Below are 23,414 nucleotides of genomic sequence, written 5' to 3'. Positions count from 1 at the left end.
TTAGGTATCTTCTCATTTTCCTCTTTTACAATTTTCCTCCTAACTGCCCACATGAAGAGGAGCCTAGAAATACCAGGCCCCTGATTAAAGTCTCATGGTTCTCCAGATCAGAATCTTAGGATGTTCTGGCGTCTCTTTATCACTAGGAGGCCAAGTGCACGTGGGCAAAGGGAGAACCTGTCTTTGGAGACAAGGGTAGAATCAGTCGGGGACCTGGAAATCGAGAGGGGAGTGAGACAGTCCTGGGACCTGGGATCCTCTGCTGCAGTGCTGCAGTGCTTGCACCTGGACAAACCTCTCCTTGAGCAACGAAATACGAAGAAACTGTATGGGATTAAAAATAACTACGTGAAAAAATTTAAAAAACAAAACAAAGCTGCGTGCATGCACAGTTGGGGCAAATTATGGACAAAAAGATACAGAAGACCAAAAAACTTCAACTGCCACTTCTGAAGAGCCAGGAGCAAAGATAGGGTGTTGGGAGCAAAAGCAGCGTACTGAGCCTGCCCCCCTGCACTCAACACCACCAGAGAGGTGGGCAAAACACCTAAGCCACCCCTCTGGCGTGACCCCTGGACACACCCCTACTCTCACCCCATATAAGGAACTAGCTTACCCCCTCTCAGGGAGCTAGCGAGCAAAGGAACATGTTTCTTGTTCTCATTCCCTCCTGCTGCAGCAGGGGCCCCAGTAAAGCCTTGTCTGAATTTCTTGTTTGGCCTCTAGTCAATTTCTATTGATTGGGGAAGGCCAAGAACCCTGGTGGGTATCAGGAGGAGAGGCTGAGGGCAGAAAGTGAGCTGGGGTCAGTGGGGCTTCTGTTTCCTTCTCACCAGGGCTCTGCTTCCCTCACTCCTAGCTTGGTGCTTCACACAGCTTTCAGAATTCCATCATCTTTGAGACACACAATGGTTTTCTGTGAATGGCAAATTTCTTCATAGGACTCAGAAGAAACTGAGATGCTTTGATCATGTAGGTTGGAGGAAAGTGGTTTTGACCACTCCCATCAGCCTGTGGGGTATTTGGTACTTTTAAGAGGTGCTTTAGAAGAGACATGAGGAAACCTCTGTGTCATCACCCTGGAAACTCTGGCCCATGACCTCATCAGCCCTTCTGGAATTTCCCTGGTCAGGTTTCTGTCCCAAATGGTGATCAGCCACTTTATTGGAAGTTTCTGGGCATTTGTTTAAAAATGCTTGCAAGTGATTTGTAGCACTTTGACTGGCAACAGAAAAAGTTAGTTCAGGTTCTATAGTCCTCGTGGAAGTTGGAAGTTGATGTTTGCTGGCCAAAGCACAAATTGCTGAAGGGAAGATCAAGAGTTCCCAAGGACAGTGATGAAAATGTAAACAGCTTCTGGGTGTGGGTGTCATGTGAGCTGCTTCATTTTTTTCAGCAGGAATTTCCCAAATCTGACCACTTTCTCAATTGCTAATAGAGAAGGGAGAAAACATGGCAATCAAGTAGTCAATTTTGAAAGCAACCCGCTTACTCTTTACAGCAAAGGGAATGAAGTTTTTCAAGAGAAAGATCTAGCTGCTCTCCAATTCATCAAAATGTGACAGGGCAGTGATTACAAATGCAAATGTAACCTTTAGGTCCTATAAGCAAAGACAGTACTCAACAGCATTGAACTTCTTGACTGTTTCCAGGCTGCACCCAGTAGGCAGTTCAGACTGGGTTCTTTTCTGAATTTCAGGTTTTTATAACCTTATCATCACAAATTCTGCAATCTTTCTTGTTTGTTTTGGTGGGAGGATGTATCTACTGTACATTTTAACAAATGACTTACATTTCCTTTTCTGAAGCAAACTTATATACTAGATGATATCTACACTTTTCGCTTTGAAATTCAAGAAACATATGAATAGCTATGAGGTGCCAAGCATCACGAGAGCTGTTATTACCTAGAATTTTCACAAGGCTTTCAGGATGAAGAACTACGCATCAATGTGTCCCCATTTTACAGATGCAAAGACAGACTCCAGGAACTATTCATGCCCTTTGTGACACTATGCTCCTCTGCTTGTAGTCAGAGAATGTCATCTTGGGTCCAGGGGCACAGGGTCTTGGGGGGTCGTCTTCCTAATCAGGAAACACGTGGCTTCCATATGACCACACCTACCCAAACAGCTAGGCAGCAGCTAGGTTTCAGTGGGGAGGATAATTCTGACTAGGTTTGGGAGAAGTGGAATTTGGTCACATAGCGTAGTCCTTAGTGATGACACCAGGCTCAGAGATCTGTATTTAGCTAGCATCCCAGCCTTGAAGATGGGACATTCACTAAAACATGGGTCATTCTCATACAAAGCAGATAAGCCTAGATGACGTCAGATGGTGGTTTCATGGTTACGGGATGGCTTTTCCCTCTTGAGCCCTAACCACCTGCCCTGACACCTTTGCACCTGGCATCCTGTGCCTGCCAAAGATCTCTGTCAGCAGGCCTGGTCCAGCCTGGGGCCCCTTGAGGGAGTGCTGGGCTGGACTCTTAAGAGCACACCTGGTCCACCCCAGTAGATGCTGAAAGAACTAGTATTGCTGTTTCCATTCGATAAGCAAATGTTCATTAAGTGAACTTTTTCCTCATTTTATTTTTTCCAGAGCTTTACTTTTAACTATAGGAAAAGTAATTAAGAACCACAGGAAGCGTATTTAGTTTTCCAATTCATAAAGTCCCCTCATCACCACCTCTGGGTGTATCTGTTGATAAAATTGGACAGTGATATTAGCTCTATAATTGACCTCCATTACTCTACTTGGAAGATTTCAGAAGACTTGGTTTATTAGGTAAGTCCATTTCCATATGTCTACGGTGACTGCTAGGAAGACAAGAGGAAGCATGAAGAAGTAGGATGTGCTCATATTTTTTTCCCACAATAAATGACACTGAAACCTGTCATTTTTCCTGCACTTGCATTTTTGAAGAAGTCCAGCGTATGAGTTAAACTTGGCCCACAACCGGCTTTGCTTGGAGCAATCATTCCCTTACTGAGGACATTTCATATACTGCAGAGTTTGTGGGGGGGGAAGCTTTAGAATTATTTCCCCATCTATCTCTATGTAAGTATAAAGAACAGCACTGAATGCAAGTGCTGACTGTATTGCAGGGGAGGATGAAGGGTGTGCCCACTTACCCAACCAGAATCGTGTGGGATTCCAGGCTCACTTCCCCACACCCTACCCACAGGAGACTGACATTTAGACAGACGTGTTCTCAGCTAGCGGCGCAATGCCTGATGTAGGGTATGGCTCTGAATGGCTTTGGCATCTCTTTTGTCTTGCCTCATGCCCACATACTGGGGCTGCTTGTTCTCATCCAATAGCAATTAGTACCATGGTAAATGCCTTGTGCCCTGTGCTAATTCAGAAGAATAAGTATGTCACACTGCCAAGAATTACAGCTAATCACAGAGGGCTCAGGGCACACCTGCCCTTTCATTAGGCTTTTGTTCTAAAATGAGGGGTTGGTGCCAACTTGAAACACTGCATTCTCCCCCTGGTTAGGGATAACCATGGGGACCCAGGGGGTAGGCCTGGAGTGTGACTTGGTTGCCAGCCCTGAAGGCACACTTCCTACAGAGGAGGACGGAGAGCAGCAGGGAACCCAGGCAGCTACTTACGGGGTGGCAGCCGCAACAGGGTCCAGCAACACTCCACGGACGTGCTGAAGCCCAGCTTGGAGCAGTGCCCAGTGCTGGAAACTGTTCAGAAACCACCACGGATGTAACACAGGGGGACAAAGACCTGGACTGACTGCACTTTTGGGGTGAAAAGCTCTTTAGTTATTGCTTTCTTTTAGTCTCATATAACCTGGCACCTGTCCTTATTCTAAGAATGCACCCTTTATCCTAATTTGGTTATTTAAAAAAAATGTATCTATCTATCTATCTACCTACCTACCTATCTTACAAGTTAGTCTTCTTAATGTATAATTTACATTGAGGAGAATTCACCCTTTTAACCTATACAGTTCTTTGCGTTTTGACAAATGTGAACAGTCACATAAACCATAGTCACGATCAGGATACAGAACGGTTCCACCACCTCTAAAAATTCCCTCTTGCTCTTTTCTTATCACTTCCCCTTTCTGGGCTCCAGACCAGACAACCGTTGATGTTTTTTGGTCCCTATTATTCTGTGTTGTTTTTTTTTTTTTCCAGAAAGTAATATAAATCGGATAATTCAGAAAGTAGTCTTTTGTTAGTGGCTTCTTTCACTTGGCATCATGCTTTTGAGGTTCATCTGTGTCATCCTGTGTATCAGTAGTTGGTTCCCGTTGATTGGTAAGTGGTATTCGACAGGTGTACCACAGTTGATTCTCCAGCGTTAGCATGTCTTGGTTGTTTCCACTTTTTGCCTACTGTGAACAATGCTGCTATGAACATTCAGGTGCAAATCTTTGTGTGGGTATAAATTTTTATTTCTCATGGGTAGATATCTAGGGGTGGAATTGCTTGGTCCTTGGTCATATATTTAATTTTATAAGAAACTGCTCAAATATTTTCATGAACGGACTTTGCATACCATTTTGCATTGCCGTCAGTGGTGGACGCAAGATGTAGTTCCTCCACTTCTTCGTCAGCACTAGGGATTTGTCATTCCTAGAGGTGTCTATAAGATCTCGCTGTGATTTTTACATTACAGCTTTGTAATGATGCTGAGATTCTTTTCATGTCATAATTCATTTAAAAAATCACTTTGAATCCACTCTGCCCAAATTCTTGTTGAAGCAAGCCCTCATGCACCTCATTTTAGTAGAGATTTGTCAAATTCCTCCCAAGTACCTAAAAAATGGGCAACCCAGGAAAGGCAAAACATAGCAATGCTCTTCGTTAAAGTTTCCAACATGCTGAGCTCGTTTTGGGGCAGAAATTGAGCCTTTCCATTCCCCACAGCACCCAGCTCAGGGCCAAGCGCATGCAGGTCCTTCAATAAATGTTTGATGATTGATGGAGGCAGGATGGTGGCTCACGTTCCAAGCGGACATGACTAGGGTGTGCACATATGTGTTGGGAGATGTTAAAATCACACAGGGCTGATCGGTCACTTACTAAGAGTTTCTTATGTCCTGTGGAGTGTGTTAATGCTGGATAGAGATCAGTGTTCCTCTATCAGGCTGCTCATTAGAATCAGGTGGAGAGTTTAAAAAAAGATGCCTAGGACCAGGCACAGACTGTCCTTGAAGATAGTGAGGCTAAAGCTCCAGGGCTTTACAAGTGCCTGGTACCCTATGAGTGCTGGCAGGTGTTGGGAGTTATACAGTGTTCTAGATGGGGAGGGAAGAAGACAGGTTGCAATCAGGACACTGGAAGAGATCTCAGAAGCAAGGGACCTGTATCTCAGTAATTTGTATGATTTCTGTCCTCATTTTAAAGAAATACTCAGCATGGCATTTTGTTGTTGATGATGATGGTGATCTTATGTTCTTTTTTTCCCAAGAAGTTCTCATGAAATCTGATCTGTCCCACCGGGCTTCACCCAAGAGGCTGCGATTTAATTTTTCTAGGGTGTGGCCCAGGCATGGATGTTTTTAAGAGCTTGGCGTTGCGTTGAATGTGTCCCAGAGTTGAGCTATGTGGCTACAACAGTGTCCATTAATGACCAAGTCTAGGCTCTAAGCCACGAGGAAAGATCCTGAGCACACAAGTGCTCTCATCATTCTAAGCAGAACCGCTTTAACCGAATGGGCCCTTTTTGTTTCCCTCTAAACCGGTCTTCCTGCTTTTAGTCCTTCCCTATTTCATTGTATTCCATACGCGATCTTCCTGGGCCACCTCCTTGGGTAGATAGGTCATGCCCCTGTTCACTTCTTGGTGGCTTTTCCTGTCCTACTGGCTAAAGCCCATACTGCTCTATAGCGCAGTAAGGCACAGTCAAGGGCAAAGGGCAGATGTCTGGACCCACATTGTGGCCTGGCTTTGGAGTGAAAGAGTACTGGATCAGAACCCCACCTCTGCCAGTGACCAGCTTGGTGACTGTAAAATAGGAATGACAAGAGGAACAGACACAAAGCTTTTTTTTTTTTTATGTATAGTTGACTTACTATACTTAAATTAGTATTACATAAATATAATAGTATTATATATTAGTTTATATGATAATATATATGATATTATAATATATTATAATTAGTATTATATTAGTTTTCAGGTGTACAACATAGCCATTCAATATTTTTATAGATTATATGCCATATAAAGTTATAAAATATTGGCTATATTCCCTGTGGTGCATATTACATCCTTATGCCTTATTTATTTTATACCTAGTAGTTTGTACCTCTTAATCTCCTTCCCCTATTTTGTCCCTCCCCAATCCTCTCCCCACTGGTAACCACTAGTTTGTTTTCTGTATCTGTGAGTCTGTTTCTGTTTTGCTATAGTCATTCATTTGTTCTATTTTTTAGATTCCACAGATAAGTGAAAACATAATATTTGTGTCTGTCTGACTTATTTCACTAAGCATAATACCCTCCAGGTCCAACCACGTTGCTGCAAATGTCAAAATTTCATTCTGTTTTATGGTGAGTAATATTTCACTGTATACGTATATACCATATCTTCTTTATCTATTCATCTGTTGATGGCACTTAGGTTGCTTTCATAACTTGGCTATTAAAAATAATGCTGCTATGAACACTGGTGTGCATATATCTTTCTGAATTAGTGTTTTTGCTTTCTTTGTATGTATACCCAAGGGTGGAATTGCTGGGTCATATGGCAGCTCTATTTTTAATTCTTTGAGGAATCGCCATACTGTTTTCCATAGTGGCTGTCCCGATTTACATTCCCACCAACTGTGTACTAGGATCCACTTCTCCACACCCTCGTCAACACTTGTTATTTCTTGTCTTTTTGATGATAGCCATTCTGACAGGTACAAGGTGGTATCTCACTGTGGTTTTGATTTGCGTTTCCCAGATGATTAGTGAGGTTGAGCATCTTCTCAAGTGCATCTTGGCCATCAGTGTATCTTCTTTCACAAAGCTTTTGAATGGGGATGACATGAGATGACTGTAAAGCACTTGACATGGGCCTGGTACACAGTAAGCACCTGAAAAAGGGTAGCATTCCATCCTGGCTCACTCAGACTTGGTTATATTCTGGTCCACTCAGCCCAGTCTCCCCTGACTCCACTGCACTGCCTCCCGCCTCTGACGACACCTTTATGCCTCTCGTCATTCATATCACTCTCGGGGGCATTTTCTCATCACCTGCTTCTCTTCCCAGTTAGATGCTGAGTTCTTAAAGGGCAGAAAGGAAGTCTTACGCTTCCTCTCAGCCTCTATAGTGGCAATTCCAAGACAATAATATCATTACCCACAACTATACTAATAGCAAACATTTACTGAATGCTTTGTGCCCAGAACTGGTAGGTGATTTACATACATTACCTCATTTAATCCTCATAGTGACCCCAGATCCAGGCACTATTACTGCCCTTTTTTATAGACAAGCAACTTGAACCTCAGGAGGGCTGAGGTCACACAGCTCCTGGAATAATATTCACCCCTGATGGAGTTTTCACCAATTGAAGCCAAAAACAAGAAAAAAGGAGTGCTAACTGCATTTATTTAAAGAACCGTCTTGGGCTTCCCTGGTGGTGCAGTGGTTGAGAGTCCGCCTGCCGATGCAGGGGAGACGGGTTCGTGCCCCGGTCCGGGAAGATCCCACATGCCGCGGAGCGGCTAGGCCCGTGAGCCATGGCCGCTGAGTCTGCGCGTCCGGAGCCTGTGCTCCGCAACGGGAGAGGCCACAGCAGTGAGAGGCCCGCGTACCACAAAAAAAAAAAAAAAAAAAAAAAAGAACCGTCTTTTATTCTGAGATTATAGCTTCTATTGATTGATTGATTGATTGATTGTTAAATGCCTTTTTATTAATGGCACAGTAATGATAGTAGACTGTAGTAGATGTTTTTAAATGACTTTACATGGAAAAATAAAATATTGGGTAGCCTATATCTGTCTCTCCCAGTTATTTGGGTGAGATGTTACTAGCCTGTGAAGTGAAGAAGTCTGAGAGCCATTACTCTAAAGAATAACTATGTATTAAAAGATACACAATATACATTTGTTAAATCAATGACTATGACACTTTATCTTCCAGTGCAAACGTGTTGCCAGCGGAAGGAAGGAAGAGAAAGAAGGTCCTTCAGCTTCTGATTTAATTTCTTCCACCAACAGTTACTGAGCATCTAATTTGTCCTAAACACTGTGCTGGAGTCTCAGGAAGGACACAAAACAAGTAAAATATAACCTCTGCCCTCACTGAGCTTAATGCCATTTCCAATAGTTAGTTTAGGAAAAGTAAAAAGAAGCATGTCTGCTAGAAATATCAATATTATCAATATATTACAAAAACATTCAATCAATATTTGTTACCTTTTTGAAACAATCCCACTAGACAGCACATAATATTCCTGTTCTATGTAGCCCATCAGCCTCTGATGAGGCTACACTAACAAGGGTGTCCTGACACTCATGTGGTCATAGTTTTGAGGTTCATATACTACAAGGAGGTAGTGCAGAGAGCAGTAGATATAACGGTTGTGGACCACTTGAAATACATTAATTAAAATATGAAGACTATAAATGGCTTATAAACATACTATCTAAAAACCCCCTGTTGGATATGAAAATTTAAAAAGTCTATAAATAACAAATGCTGGAGAGGGGTGGAGAAAAGGGAACCCTCCTAAACTGTTGGTGGGAATGTAAGTTGGTGCAGCCACTATGGAGAACCGTGTGGAGGTTCCTCAGAAAACTATAAATAGAACTACCATATGATCCAGCAATCCCACTCCTGGGCATATACCCAGACAAAACTATAATTCAAAAAGATACATGCACCCCTATGTTCATAGGAGCACTATTTACAATAGCCCAAACATGGAAGCAACCTAAATGTCCATCGACAGATGAATGGATAAACAGTATGTGCTATATATAAACAATGGAATACTACTCAGCCATAAAAAAGAACGAAAGTGTGCCATTTGCAGCAATATGGTTGCAACTAGAGATTATCATACTAAGTGAAGTAAGTCAGAAAGACAAATACCATATAATAGCACTTATATGTGGAATCTGAAATATGGTACAAATGAACCTATCTACAAAACAGAAACAGACACACAGACATAGAGAACAGACTTGTGGTTGCCAAGAGGCAGGAGGGTGTGGAAGGGAAGGACTGGGAGTCTGGGATTAGCAGAGGTAAACTGTTATATATAGGATGGATAAACAACAAGGTCCTACTGTATAACACAGGGAACTATATTATCCTGTGATAAACCCTAATGGAAAAGAATATTAAAAAAAGAATGTCTATATGTGTATAACTGAGTCACTTTGCTGTACAGCAGAGATTGGCACAGCATTGTAAATCAACTATACTTCAGTTAAAAAAAAGTATTTTATCACATGTTTAGAAAATCCAACACAAAAATAGGATGGCATAAAACAAAAATAGGTTTTTTACTCCTCTCAGCTGGTCATTTCCATGTTCATGTTCATGTTCAGAAATATTTTTCCTGCATATATGATCAAAATGTATATATAAAATATATATAATACAACATATATAATCCATCCATCTTTTCCTTTCTTTACTCAAAGGGCTCATACTAAACCACTTCCTCTGCACTTTGTATTTTTCACTTGACAGTATATCTTAGGGATGTTCCGATCTACTTCGTTTTTAAAGGCCGTATAGTATTCCATCATGGGTTATATCATACCTCTTTTATCTAGTCTCCCATTTGCCAGATACAGTGTTTTTTCCTACTTAAAAATAATGCTTCAATGAGTGTCTCTACATATGTATTTTGGTGTACCTTTGAGGCATATTTGCAAATTCTGTGAGTAGAATACTGGATAAAAGAATATATGTATTTAAATTTTGTATAGTCATTACCAAATTGTCCTCTAAATAGTTGCACAAATTTGTATTCCTACAAAGAATGAGGGTACAATCCCCTGCCAGGAATTTGTTTTTCCAAATTTTGCATTTTTGCCAATATGATAGTTTACTTTTGTATCACAGTGATGTTTTTACATTGCTTATTTTCATATTGGGGTGTTCCACTTTTCTTTATTGGTTTGTATGTACTCAAATGCATCAGTCTTTTCCTTGATGGCTTCTGGTTTTCATATTCTTGGAAAGTGTTCCCACTTCAGGATACTAAATTCATCTATGCTCTCTTCTATACCTTTTGTTGCTTTTTTTATTTTTATTTTTTGTGTGTGTGTATGCATTCTAACTCTTTATGGATAGTACAAGTTTTTTTGTTTGTTTGTTTTTTGTTTTTGTTTTTGTTCTTTTTGTGGTACGCGGGCCTCTCACTGTCGTGGCCTCTCCCTTTGCAGAGCACAGGCTCCGGACGCGCAGGCTCAGTGGCCATGGCTCACGGGCCTAGCCGTTCCGCGGCATGTGGGATCTTCCCAGACCAGGGCACGAACCCGTGTCCCCGGCATCGGCAGGCGGACTCTCAACCACTGCGCCACCAGGGAAGCCCTATCCATCTATTTCTTTAGCAACACCAAATTGCCTTAATTATTGTTACTTCTTAATCTGTTTTCATAATTTGTTAGGGATAATTGACTCCATTACTCTTCCCTACCCTTCTCTTTGAAATCCCCTAGCCAGCATATGCTGTATATATAATGAAATATTCTGTATATATATGCATAGGTACAAACTGTATGTGTATATATATGTGTATGTATATGTACATGCATACATAGTTTCACAGTAATTACCAGCATCATTTTCTTAATTTTCTCTACATTCCTCAAAGAAAATGACTCAAATGAAAGTGCTATAAGTATGATGTCTGCTGTATATTTTGATAGATATCTTTTATTGGTTTAAGAAACATTTTTATGCCTAGGTTGCTAAGAATTTTTATGTTGAATATGAATTTATTTAATTAAATGATTTTGCTCTATCATATGGTACAATTCCTTCATTTGTTAATATGGTAGCTTATATGACTTGCTTTTCTGCGTTTGAACCATTTTGCATTCCTGAAATAACTCTTCTCCATTAATATGAATTTTTCTATTTTATCTACTGCTGAATTTATTTTGCTAGCTTTAATGTATTTGCTTGCTTATTTAGGACTCTTGAATCTAGATTCATGAATAAGTTTGGTTTCTAATTTTCTTCTCTTGTTTTCGTCCTGCAAGATTTGGTGATTATGCTAGCCTCATAATACAAATTGGGCAACATCCTTCTTTTTTCATTCTCTGAAATGGATTATTAGGGATTTTACAGTTCCCTAAGTCTTCTTTCTTTTAGTGTCTTCTGTGGTGAGAGATTTAATTATATATTCAATTTTTTAACTGTTATCATTTTCATTCCCTCTGCAGACAATGCACTGTACATTTTCTCTTGATAACTATATGTTTCTTCTAAGTTTCAAATTTATTGGCACAAAATTATGACTATTAAAATCTTTAATCTGTCTGTAGTTAAGTTCCTCTCCATTCCTAGTATTCGTTTTTTAAAAATTTTATTTATTTTCTTTGTCAATTTTGCCAGAGAAAGATTGCCTGTTTTCTCAGCTTTTCACAGAACCAATTTTTGGTCATGTTGCTCTGCACTGGTTTTGAACTATGGATTGCATGCCTCTTGTTTTAGAAATTATGCTTATTTTTTAAACGTAAACTTAACTGTAGATTTTTATAACAAAATATATTTCTATCATGTTCCCGAGTATGGTAGAATACTTTACACACTTTATCCTTTAAAATCTTCCTTACTCCAGCTTGTCATTATTGTCTAGTATTTTAATTAAAATACAAAAATTTTTAATAAATGTAAACAATTACATTTATTGGCATGTTTTACTTTTTTTCTTACTGATGTTTTTTGACTCCCTTCTAGGTTCTATTAATAGTTCTATTAGTGAAGCTCTGAGAGTGTTTAACTCCTAATCTATATACAACTAAAAAGAACTTTATTTTGCAATTAGTCTCAAAAAATAGTTTAGCTGGGTATTAAAGCATACGTTGACAATTTTTTTAAGCATTCTGATTGTCTCTGGTAGCTCTTGCTGTTGCTGAGAAGTCTGTGCTCAATCTAATTTTCATTTCTTTTGAAAATAATTTGCCTTTCTCTCTAACAGCTTTAAATTTTTTTCTTACAATGTTTTATTACATTACAATTATTCTTAATTGTTTTATTACAATGTGTGGAATTATTTTTATTTAGCTTCCTTTAAATCTACAACGCATTAACATAAGAAATTCCATTTTAAATTTTGGAATATCCAACACACTTCTATTCTCTTTTACTGAAGTTCATAGTTAGACATACGTGGGTGCCTAAGATAGACAAGCTATCTTAGGAATTATTAATTGTGTGTGTTTGTGTGCATCAAGTGTAGAGATCATTTTCATAACAACTTAAAATTTTTGATTGCCAGGATTTCTAATTGGTTCTTTTTCATATTCAACAATTTTTGGTTTCTTTCTACCTATTTCTAGGTCATAGCTTCTCATTTGTTTTAAAAAATAGTCTTCCATGTTCATCTTCAATGGATATAATTCTTGTTAATCTTTGAATATCTTAAACACACTAATTTAAATTCTTTGTCAGACTATGTCAGAATATTAATCTATACAAAATTCATGCTTTAATGGTGTATTTTGTTTGCTATCTTTACTAACATTAGATTTCTTCAGGTTGTTTGGAATTTTGGTCTGTAGAAAGAGGCTTTTTTTTTTTTTTTTTTTTTTTTTGGTGGTGCTGGTTGTTTCTGTCTCTCTAAGCTCAATCATTCCCTGTTTAGTTTTTTTTTTAAACTTATTTATTTAATTTATTTATTTTTGGCTGCGTTGGGTCTTCATTGCTGTGCACAGGCTTTCTCCAGTTGTCGCGAGCAGGGGCTACTCTTTGTTGTTAGTTGTGGCGGGTGGGGGCTACTCTTCGTTGTGGTGTGTGGGCTTCTCATTACAGTGTCTTCTCTTGTTGTGGAGCATGGGCTCTAGGCATGCGGGCTTCAGGAGTTGTGGCTCATGGGCTCTAGAGCACAAGCTCAGTGGTTGTGGCTCACGGGCTTAGTTGCTCCATGGCATGTGGGATCTTCCCGGACCAGGGCTCGAACCTGTGTCCCCTGCATTGGCAGGCAGATTCTTAACCATTGCATCACCAGGGAAGCCCCCTTGTTTAGTTTCATATACGTCTTTCTACCCAGTCCTTGGATCATCAGGCCAGGACCAAGGCATTATTTTAATAGCACTTTGGGACTTTTGCCTCACTGCAATATTGGGAATAGCATAGGTCCAGTCACTGAAATTGCAGACAGCTTGTGTCCATTTCTCCAGAAGCTATGTCTTTGTCCTTTTACCTCCCCATGTCTATAATTCCCTATAAAGCTTTATCTCCAGGCAGTGGCAGTTAGCACTTTTACTTTTAAATTGTCCTCTTTTTGAATCCTACCATAGACTCTGGATTCAAGCACAGAGCCTGCTAATTCCCCATCTTTCAAGAAGAACATTTAGCCTCTATTACCCCACAGATTGCCACTGTCTATTTCCAGTTGGAGAGTCTGGTGGATCCATGGCTTTAGCCCTGCTCATCACTTTTTATTTCTGTTCCAGTTTTGGTACATGGGGAGATCTACTGTGCTTTTAAGTCCAGCTATATATTAATTTTTCTCTTTCTATATTTTATATGTTGGAGCAACGGAAGTGAGTCAATGTATGAATTTACCATGCCATCTTGATAGGAAATCCTCCCACGTGTGTATGTATGTATGTACGTATATATGTATCTCCCCTTCCCCTTAGGTTTTTAAAGGGAGAGTCTCAGAATTTACAAGCATAATTATTATTCGATGAAGTCTCAGGTGGTTATGGTTGATGGGTACTCAGGGGCAAGTTCACATGTCATCTCTTACTGGGAAATCCTGTGGAGGTTTGTTTCTACATCTAGAAAGTCCAACTTGTTAAACATCCCATGCATAATCCAGGCTTTCACTATACGTTTTTGCTTAGTAATGTAGTGAGACCTTTGGAGGATTTGATCTACAGATAATGTCTTTTGTTCTATACCTAACCCTAAAGTCAGCTGCAATAAAGAGTGATGGGTGGGGATAGGGGAAAGATAGTATTGGAGATTTATTAGATGATAAAGCATCCATGCCCCATTTTTATGTCCTTTTTCCCCTAACACAGCAGACTGTGTAATATGTATTCTCTGATCTAGTTGGTTGTGCTGTTTGATTTAGGAGACCAGGCATTGGCATGGTAATTGTTTTTCAATGGCTGTATTTCTTACAGTATTATTACTTACATGGTGCAGGTTTGCATAATATTGAAATCAATAAACTGTAAGGGAATTATACCCCTCCTTTATTCCTTTGGTTCTTAAATGTGAAATCATCTTGCCACACTTCTGTTGTGGTTATTTCCTTATTTTTTTAAAAGTAGATGGTACTTTTAGTTTCTCACAGGGGAACCACTAAAGACAAATGTCAAATTTTCCCAGAGTGTGGGAAACTATTATTTACATGAGAGGAAAGCAGGTTTTGGGGGATGGCACAAACATTCAATCATATGGGCGAAATCAAGGTTATTTTCGGAAACTGAGAAGTCAGTCTTTAGGACTATTCTCTATCATTCTCCTTTCCATCTTCCAAGGTTTAGGCGGAATGTCTGGTGATTAGAACTGGTCAGATATGTACAAAATACCAAGCTTCTTAAAGGAAGTATTCTACAGAAACTGAGAAAGTGGTGAAATCACACAATGTATTTTTGGGTATCCTGAATTGTTTTCATTACACATACTGGTATGATCCTTCAGTGATCATGCCTCATACTTTTTGGCATTTCTCAAAAGGACTTGCTAAGGGCTTGACAAATATTTGTTGACTTAAGAAACACTGTTGGTACAATCTCAGCATTTTAATCATGATAAATCTCAGGGCCGACAAACTGCATGTTGATGTCCTTGTTTTCTGTCTAATGAAAATATTTAATTTTCATAATAAACTGAAAGTCACCCCAGATTGCCTTAATACCAACCTTGCCTAAGATGACAAATCATTCCCAAGGGCAGCACTGTGGCTCCAGAGTCCCAGAGCAAGGCCACTCTCTGTGGCTTTCAAGTCTCTGTGGCATCCTATTTGTCTTTCTTTTTTTTTTTTAATTTATTTATTTTCATTTATTTTATTTTTGGCTGCATTGGGTCTTCATTGCTGCGCACGGGCTTTCTCTAGTTGTGGTGAGTGGGGGCTACTCTTTGTTGCGGTGCGCGGGCTTCTCATTGTGGTGGCATCTCTTGTTGTGGAGCACGGGCTCTAGGCACATGGGCTTCAGTAGCTGTGGCACGTAGGCTCAGTAGTTGTGGCTTGCGGGCTCAGTAGTGTGGTGCCTGGGCTTAGTTGCTCCGCGGCATGTGGGATCTTCCCGGGCCAGGGCTCAAACCTGTGTCCTCTGCATTGGCTGGCGGATTCTTAACCACTGCACCACCAGGGAAGCCCCTATTTGTCTTTCTTACGGGCACATGAAATCTTTATTAAAATCCAAAAGTATGATGGTGTTTTCCTTAGGGTCCACCATTTATAAGGGAGAATAACTCTCAAACTTGTAGGATGAATTAAATTTTCACGGCTTTATTCACTTTGTAGTTGTCACCCAATGAAAGCACTTCTGTCTGGAGGCCACCAACGTGCTTCATAAAAGCTGGGAAAGCAATCACTGAGGCTTTTCTGATTCACTCTACTTTAAATTCATCTTCCATGCTTACTTTGGAAAGAGAGATGTGTCTTTCAATTTCTGTGTCCAGAAGAAAACATTCTCGGGTGCTGTTTTCTTTTCTATTAATTTGATAAATGATTATTTAAATACAAGGAATACATTTCTCAAACTGAATCGTGATAAAAATATATGTCTTGATATCCTGCTCAGTTAGAATAAGGTGTTGGTTGTTGTTGTTGTTGTTGGAAATCTCGTGCTAAGCAACTTTGTCATTACCATGTTGTAATCATGGTCTCAGACAGTCAAAAGAGTAAGTCGATCTCAGCATTCTTTTTTTGGGGGGAGGGTAAATCTTCATACTGATGGAGGAAGAAAGCTGTGACTGCTTGTTCAGAGGACACTTCCAAGATTTTTTACCTCTCTTGTATTTTTTTCCTACCATTAAGTGGGGAGGGGGAGACAATCCCACACCTCTCAGTTGATTATAATACAATTATTTTGCAGTTTTAACATCCCTGTCTATACATCCCATTTATAATCTTTACAAATTTAAGACACTAGTCATCTTACCTTACAGATTTTTTTTTTTTGCTCACTTTATAGTTAATTCACGTTGCACAAATGTTAAAGTAGGACAGAAGTTGTAACCCCAATGAACCAGTCAAAGGTATTGAAAAACCTTCAAGGAGTTTTCAGAGAACTGAGTCCCGGATAGTAATCATGTTCTTGTTACCAGACATCAAAAAGATGCATATAACTGCCATAAATAAGCCCAGTGGGTATATTTTATCCTACTTGGAGTCAGCACTATACAATGTATTTATAGTTTATCACATATTAGTGATCTGAAAGTGATATACTATGTTATAGTTACAAGGAAAAAAAGGAAGAGTTCATATTCAATAAAGCATGTGTCTTTTACACTGAGAAAATATTTTAAGACAAAGATGATGAGGAGCCCAATGGAAATTACTGCTGAACTCTAAGGTATCAGTAATGAATGATTCCTTTGTTGCTACGTTTCTCATAGTCTTACACAACATAATACAGGCAGCCAGACCTTTTCATTCACGTGGTTTTTGGATCTTCTCAACAATGGCATTATTCCTTGTAGTTAGAAACCTGGCAGGCCCTGGAAGCTATTTCTCATGCTCAAGGCATGAGGACATACAGCTACAGCTTAAAGGAGGTTGCATGAAATATTAACCCCACTCCTCTTAGAACAGAGTCCTGCAGCTGATCCAAAGAAGCAATCACCAGATCCACGAATAAGATACTACAACCAATTTAAAAGTATCTAAGATGCTCCTGTAATCTGCTCTTAACAACTATGCATGCTAGGAAGGCTTGTGGAACACACTCATCAGACAATATAAATAGAAAGGCACTGGGGCGTTGGAGAGGCACCCTACCTGATTAACTGGTCTGATCTGGGGCCAGACTTGGAGACAACCAAATGAGAACCCATGGGACTCCCAACACAATGATGCCTCAAAGAAATTCAGCAGATATGCCAAAATGAAGCATGAAAAAGCCTAACTGCAATTCTAAAGAAAAATTTTGAAGTCCATAGATTGTGTCTCTTCTATTTTTCTAGATATACACTTACAAACTAGGTAAACTTATCCTTTGTACTTTTTTCCCATTCTGGAGTCACAATTTCTTTTCCCCATAATGAGCAGACATCATCTCACGTCTCTGTCAATGAGCACTGCTTTGGCCAAGTCAAAGGCTGTTGGGTTCCCACCCCATATACTTGCTCGTGACTTGCATTTTAGGTTTTAGAAAAAGTCCATTTATCTTTGTTTTCAAGGTTCAAAATTTTAACCAGGATCCAGCTCAGGGTTAGTAGTTCTCTAACAGTCTGTAATTAATTCACTTTTTATTCTCAGTATTGTTATTTCCTCATTGTAGGGAATTCTTTTGGCTACTCTAACTTTGAAATAATTTTCATTTGTGGGTTCTCTACTTCATGAACATTAATTATCTTTATGTTGGATCACTTTTGGACTGCCCTCACATTAACTACATTTTCTCTGCACTCTCCATGATTAATTTAAGCATTTTCTTTAAATCAGAATTTTATTTTAGCTAGTCATATTTTAGTCTTGGCTATTTTAATTTACCTATGAGTTCTATAATAGGGTTTTTGTCCTCAATCTCTTTAACTTTGCAGTCTCCCTTTCCTCCTTGTTTTATGATCTTTGATCTCCTTTAAAACAACTATGTATTACATTCTTTAAAAACATGATACAATTACAAAGAATTGTCTTCCTTTCCTTGGCGTATGTTTTCCTCCCGATGAAGGCCTTCATTTGTCTTTTTAATGCTCAGTTTCATTCATTCAATATCGATTTATTAAGTATCTATTATGTGTCAGGCACTATTCTTGATGCTAGGGAGATAACCATTGGAGAAACCAAGTTCCCTGTCCTCATGTCATATCCATGAGTTCAGGGAAATTCTTTACCAATGTTATTCTCATCCTTTCTTTGGTATTGTTTTCCTGAGGACATTCTACCTATTTTATGACAATGAGGTATAAAGTCCTGGCATGGGATGAGTGAAGAGACAAAAGGCTGATGACCACCCAGCAAAGGGACTGAAAAGAGCTATGAGTGATTCTACTTGCACTGAGCCCCATCCCCTTTGCTCACAAATATTTCAAGACCAAGGGAAAAGGGTCACTTGGGTCACTTTCAGCCACAGCCCATTTCTAGTTGCCAATGTGAAAAGAGTTAAAGTTTGGAACCTGAGACTGGCTTCTCCCTGTAGCTCTCTAGGCCTGGTCCTGGGGTGACTACCAATGAATGGGGTGCCCAGAGAATAAGAGAACATGGGCATCCACCAGTGAAAGTTCCCTAAAGGAACAAGAGGTCAGAGGTGCAGACTGTAGTGACATCTGCTGACTTAGTATTTCTTCTGCTGCCTTATTTCTATTTTATGGAGTAGACTTTAAGCATTTAACTGTTGGCTTATTTTCCTAGGTCACTAAAATACTTTTAAAATACATATTTTATTTTTACTAAGAAGCAGTTTTTATTCATTGCAGAAACAAATGCAGATAGGCAAAGAGAAGAAAATAAAAATGGTATCAAATTCCCCCTCCAAATCATACTCCCTGACTTCAGACTATACCACAAAGTTACAGTCATCAAAACGGTACATTACTGGCACAAAAACAGACACATAGTCAATGGAACAGGATAGAAAGCCCAGAAATAAACCCATGCAATTATGGTCAACTAATCGATGACAGAGGAGGCAAGAATATACAATGGAGAAAAGACAGCCTCCTCAATAAACGGTGCTGGGAAAACTGGACAGCTACATGTAAAAGAATGAAATTAGAACACTTCCTAACACCATACACAAAAAGAAACTCAAAATGGATTAAAGATCTAAATGTAAGACCAGATACTATAAAACTCCCAGAGGAAAACATAGGCAGAACACTCTTTGACACAAATCACAGCAATATTTTTTTGGATTCCTCTCCTAGAGTAATGGAAATAAAAACAAAAATAAACAAACGGGACCTAATTAAGCGTAAAAGCTTTTACACAGCAAAGGAAACCATAAATAAAATGAAAAGACAACCTATGGAATGGGAGAAAATATCTGCAAATGGTGCGACTGACAAGGGATAAATTTCCAAAATATACAAACAGCTCATACAGTTCAATATCAAAAAGCAACCCTCCCCCCCCCCCGCAAAAATGGGCAGAAGATCTAAATAGATATTTCTCCAAAGAAGACATACAGATGAAAAGACAACATACTGAATGGGAGAAAATATTTACAAATAGTATGACTAATAGGGGATTAATATCTAACATATATAAATAGCTCACACAACTCAACATCAAAAAACAACCTGATTTAAGAATGGGCAGAAGAACTGAATAGACATTTTTCCAAAGAGGAAATGCAAATGGCCAACAGGCACATGAGAAGATGCTCAGCCTCACCAACCATCAGGTAAATTCAAATCAAAACCACAATAAGATATCACCTGACACCTGTCAGAATGGCCATCATCAAAAAGTTTACAAATAACAAATCTTGGTGAGGATGTGGAGAAAGGGAACCCCTGTACACAGTTGGTGGGAATGTAAATTGATGCAGCTGCTATGGAAAACAGTATGGAGGTTTCTCAAAAAACTAAAAATAGAACTACCATATGATCCAGCAATCCCACTCCTTGGTATATATCTGAAAAAAACAAAACCACTACTTTGAAAAGATACATGCACCCCAATGTCCATAGCAGTGTTATTTACAATTGCCAAGACAATGGAAACTACCTAAAATGTCCGTCAGCAGATGAATGGGTAAAGAAGATGTGGCATATATATATATATATATCTATATATATATCTATATATATCTACACACATACACATACATACAATGGAGCACTACTCAGCCATAAAAAACAAAACTTTGCCATTTGCAGCAACATGGATGGACTTGGAGGGCATTATGCTAAGTGAAATAAGTCAGACAGAGAAAGATAAATACTGTATGATATTGCTTATATGTGGAATCAAAAGAATACAACAAACTAGTGAATATAACGTAAAAGAAGCAGACTCACAGATATAGAAGACAAACTAGTGGTTACCAGTGGGGAGGAGTGGAGGGGTCATACAGGGGTCAGGGGGAGTAAGAGGTACAAACTATTGGGTATAAGATAGACTCAGGGATGTATTGTACGACACGGGGAATATAGCCAATATTTTGTAATAACTGTAAATGGAAAGTAACCTTTAAAATTATATAAAGATTACCCCCCCCAAAAAACCCCCAAAGCCCTTTGAGGTGTGTTTTTCCAAATATATTCTGTAAATTGAATATATATTGAATATTAATATATATTAAATGTATAATTATATACAATTATTTAATGAAAACACTAAATATACATATATAATCTTATATAATTATACATTTGGGCGCACGTTGAATATTTAGTACTCTGCAGCCTTCAATAAGTAACACATGATAGCAGTATCATATGTAATAGAATACAAAATCCTCTTAAATTTGTCTGTTTTGTAACCTGCTTTTTTGCATTAGCTAATATATCATGAAACTTTTCCAAGATTCCTAAATGTTTTTTCTGTAATGGTTGCATAGTATTCCAGTGCACAGATGTAGCATCATTTATTTAAAGAATCTCTCATTGTTGGAAATTTATTTTGCTTCTTTATTTTCCAGTATTATCAACAACACTAGAATGAATAGCCTTTCATTTAAATATATGCATCTATTCTTTTTTTCCAGTATGCACTTTGCAGTAGAATTCTTCTTTATAAATATACTTTAGGGCCTCCCTGGTGGCGCAGTGGTTGCGCGTCCGCCTGCCGATGCAGGGGAACCGGGTTCGCGCCCCGGTATGGGAGGATCCCACGTGCCGCGGAGCGACTGGGCCCGTGGGCCATGGCCGCTGAGCCTGCGCGTCCGGAGCCTGTGCCCCGCAACGGGAGAGGCCACAACAGAGGAAGGCCTGCATGCCACAAAAAAAAACAAACAAACAAACAAAAAAAAAAACTTTAACTTATCTGGGCGCTTGTCTCATTTCTGTGTTGGAAATTTGGCTGCAACACTTGACAAATTCTTGTCCCTTTTGCTAGTTGGGTTGGTTGGGTGGGAGGAGAAGGGCGGTCGAGTGGAAAAGCATGTGAGGTTCACTGTTTACCCATCACCCCTGGATTAGGATTAGGATACTGATGCCCTGTGAGCAGCACCTCCAAGGAGATGAGACCCACGGAGCTACCTGAGGAGCTTAAGGGATCCAGTGGAGACAAATTGTGAGAGCCAGGGATCCCAGTGTGCCCATTTCTACCTAACACTAGGAGAGCTCCATTAAACCATTCAGTACTAAAACTGGCCCTGAAAAAAATCCAAAGGGTGTCTCCAGCTGACAAAGGGCACAAAATGCATGGTCTAGGTTGACATTTAGCCCTTAACACACCATGACAGCGTAAGGCTCCATGGGGTATGTCAGAACAGGGGATCTGACAAAACTCTCCCCTCTCGTGCCGTCTGTGCCTGCCTCATGTAATAATATTACAGAAACCTCTGCATGAAGACCATAAAATGCTTATTTTTTTGACATACGAAGCCTGAGCTGGTCAAGTCCATCAGGGAAATGTATATTGAGATGGGTGGAGCTTTCCCATCTTATTCATATTTATACTTTTTATTTAAGCCCCCTGCTATTTTCCTGAGAGTCTAGGATACAGCAGGCTCCTGGGAAATAAGTATTGTAAAGTTGGCAGGTAGAAGGGGTTTTTGGCTGTTGTTTTTCAAACATATTACACATATTTTTACATTATTAAAAACACACGCACACGCATAACACCATTTCCCCAGAAGCCTCTTCGGCTGACTAGTGTCAAGCCTAGTGATTTATAAGATTGTTAGCATATATTATATTTTAAAACACATATTGCTTTTGTAAAATGTGTATTTATTATACATTTTGGAATTCATAATATGTGCTGGAGGAGCTGCCTCTGCCTGGCTGGATCTCAGACAGTCTGTCACGCACACGCCTTTCTGGAAGGGACTGCCGTACAAATGCTTCAGCTGAGCCAACCAGTTTCTCCCCTTTGTAGCTCCCATGGTCAGTCTGTCTGTCTGTCTCTGTCTCTCATGTACTCACACACACATGCACACACACCATACTTTCTCCTCCTCCTCCTGTATGTCACACCCCTACAAATAAATAATATAAACAGCAGTGGAACAACAGCCCCAGAGGAGTGCTCTGTTAAGAATAAACCTGATTTTCAAAGCTGCACGAAAGTCATCAGGCGAAGGAACGTCATGAAAAGCATCGATTCAGAGCTCTATAGACTGGGCCGCTGCAAATCAGGGAAGTGACTCTGGGAACCCCTGTGGAGGACATTCCTCAGATGTACCAAGCTGTGACACGGAGGACAAAAGCTGAATCTGAAAAAGTCTGTGGCTGGTATATGGGTGGAGGGGTCCAAACCTGGATCACCTTGATAAGTCTGTGTATGTGTGAGCGTGTGAGCATATGTGTGCATGAGGGTGTGAATGTGTGCCAGTACACGAGTATGTGGGTGTAGGCGTGTGTGTGTGTATGAGGGTGTGTGAGCGTGTGTTGGTATAGGTGTGTGTGTGTGAGTGTGTGGGTGTAGGGGTGTGTGTAGGTCTGTGTATCTGTATGTGTGTGTGAGTGTGTGAAATTGTGTGCGTCTGTCTCTGTGTGTGTGTCCATGCACCAGCACCGGGCTTCTCCGAACCCCGGGAGAACAGACACCCACATCTATGGTGAGCTTCAATCTGAGGAGCCTCGCTGTCCCTCTCGGGTTCCGCCCTCTCATGCACAGGCCTGAGAATATTCCACTGAGCATCTGGGCCAGGCAGAGATGGACTGCCTGTGCCCCCATTAATGCTCTGACCCTGCACATTTGCTCTTGGCCATTCAATCTCAGCGGGGAGCCACAGAGGAGGACGGGGGTCTGGCTCTTTATCAGCCTGGCTGCCCGCATCTCCTGCCTGCCACTCCATGGAGGGAGGCGGGGGAGAAGGGCAGCCACGGGGCTGGGGTGCGGGGGGAGAGGCCGGGAGGAGACAGAAAAGGGGCCTGAGAGCATCCAGAATCATTTCCCAAATGCGAATCCAGCAGGGGAAATCAGGGCTCCCAGCCCCAGGCGGAAGCCAAACTCAG

This window comes from Physeter macrocephalus, chromosome 17 (genome assembly GCF_002837175.3).
Source record: "Physeter macrocephalus isolate SW-GA chromosome 17, ASM283717v5, whole genome shotgun sequence".
Lineage (NCBI taxonomy): Eukaryota > Metazoa > Chordata > Mammalia > Artiodactyla > Physeteridae > Physeter > Physeter macrocephalus.
This window is presented reverse-complemented; position numbering follows the sequence as displayed.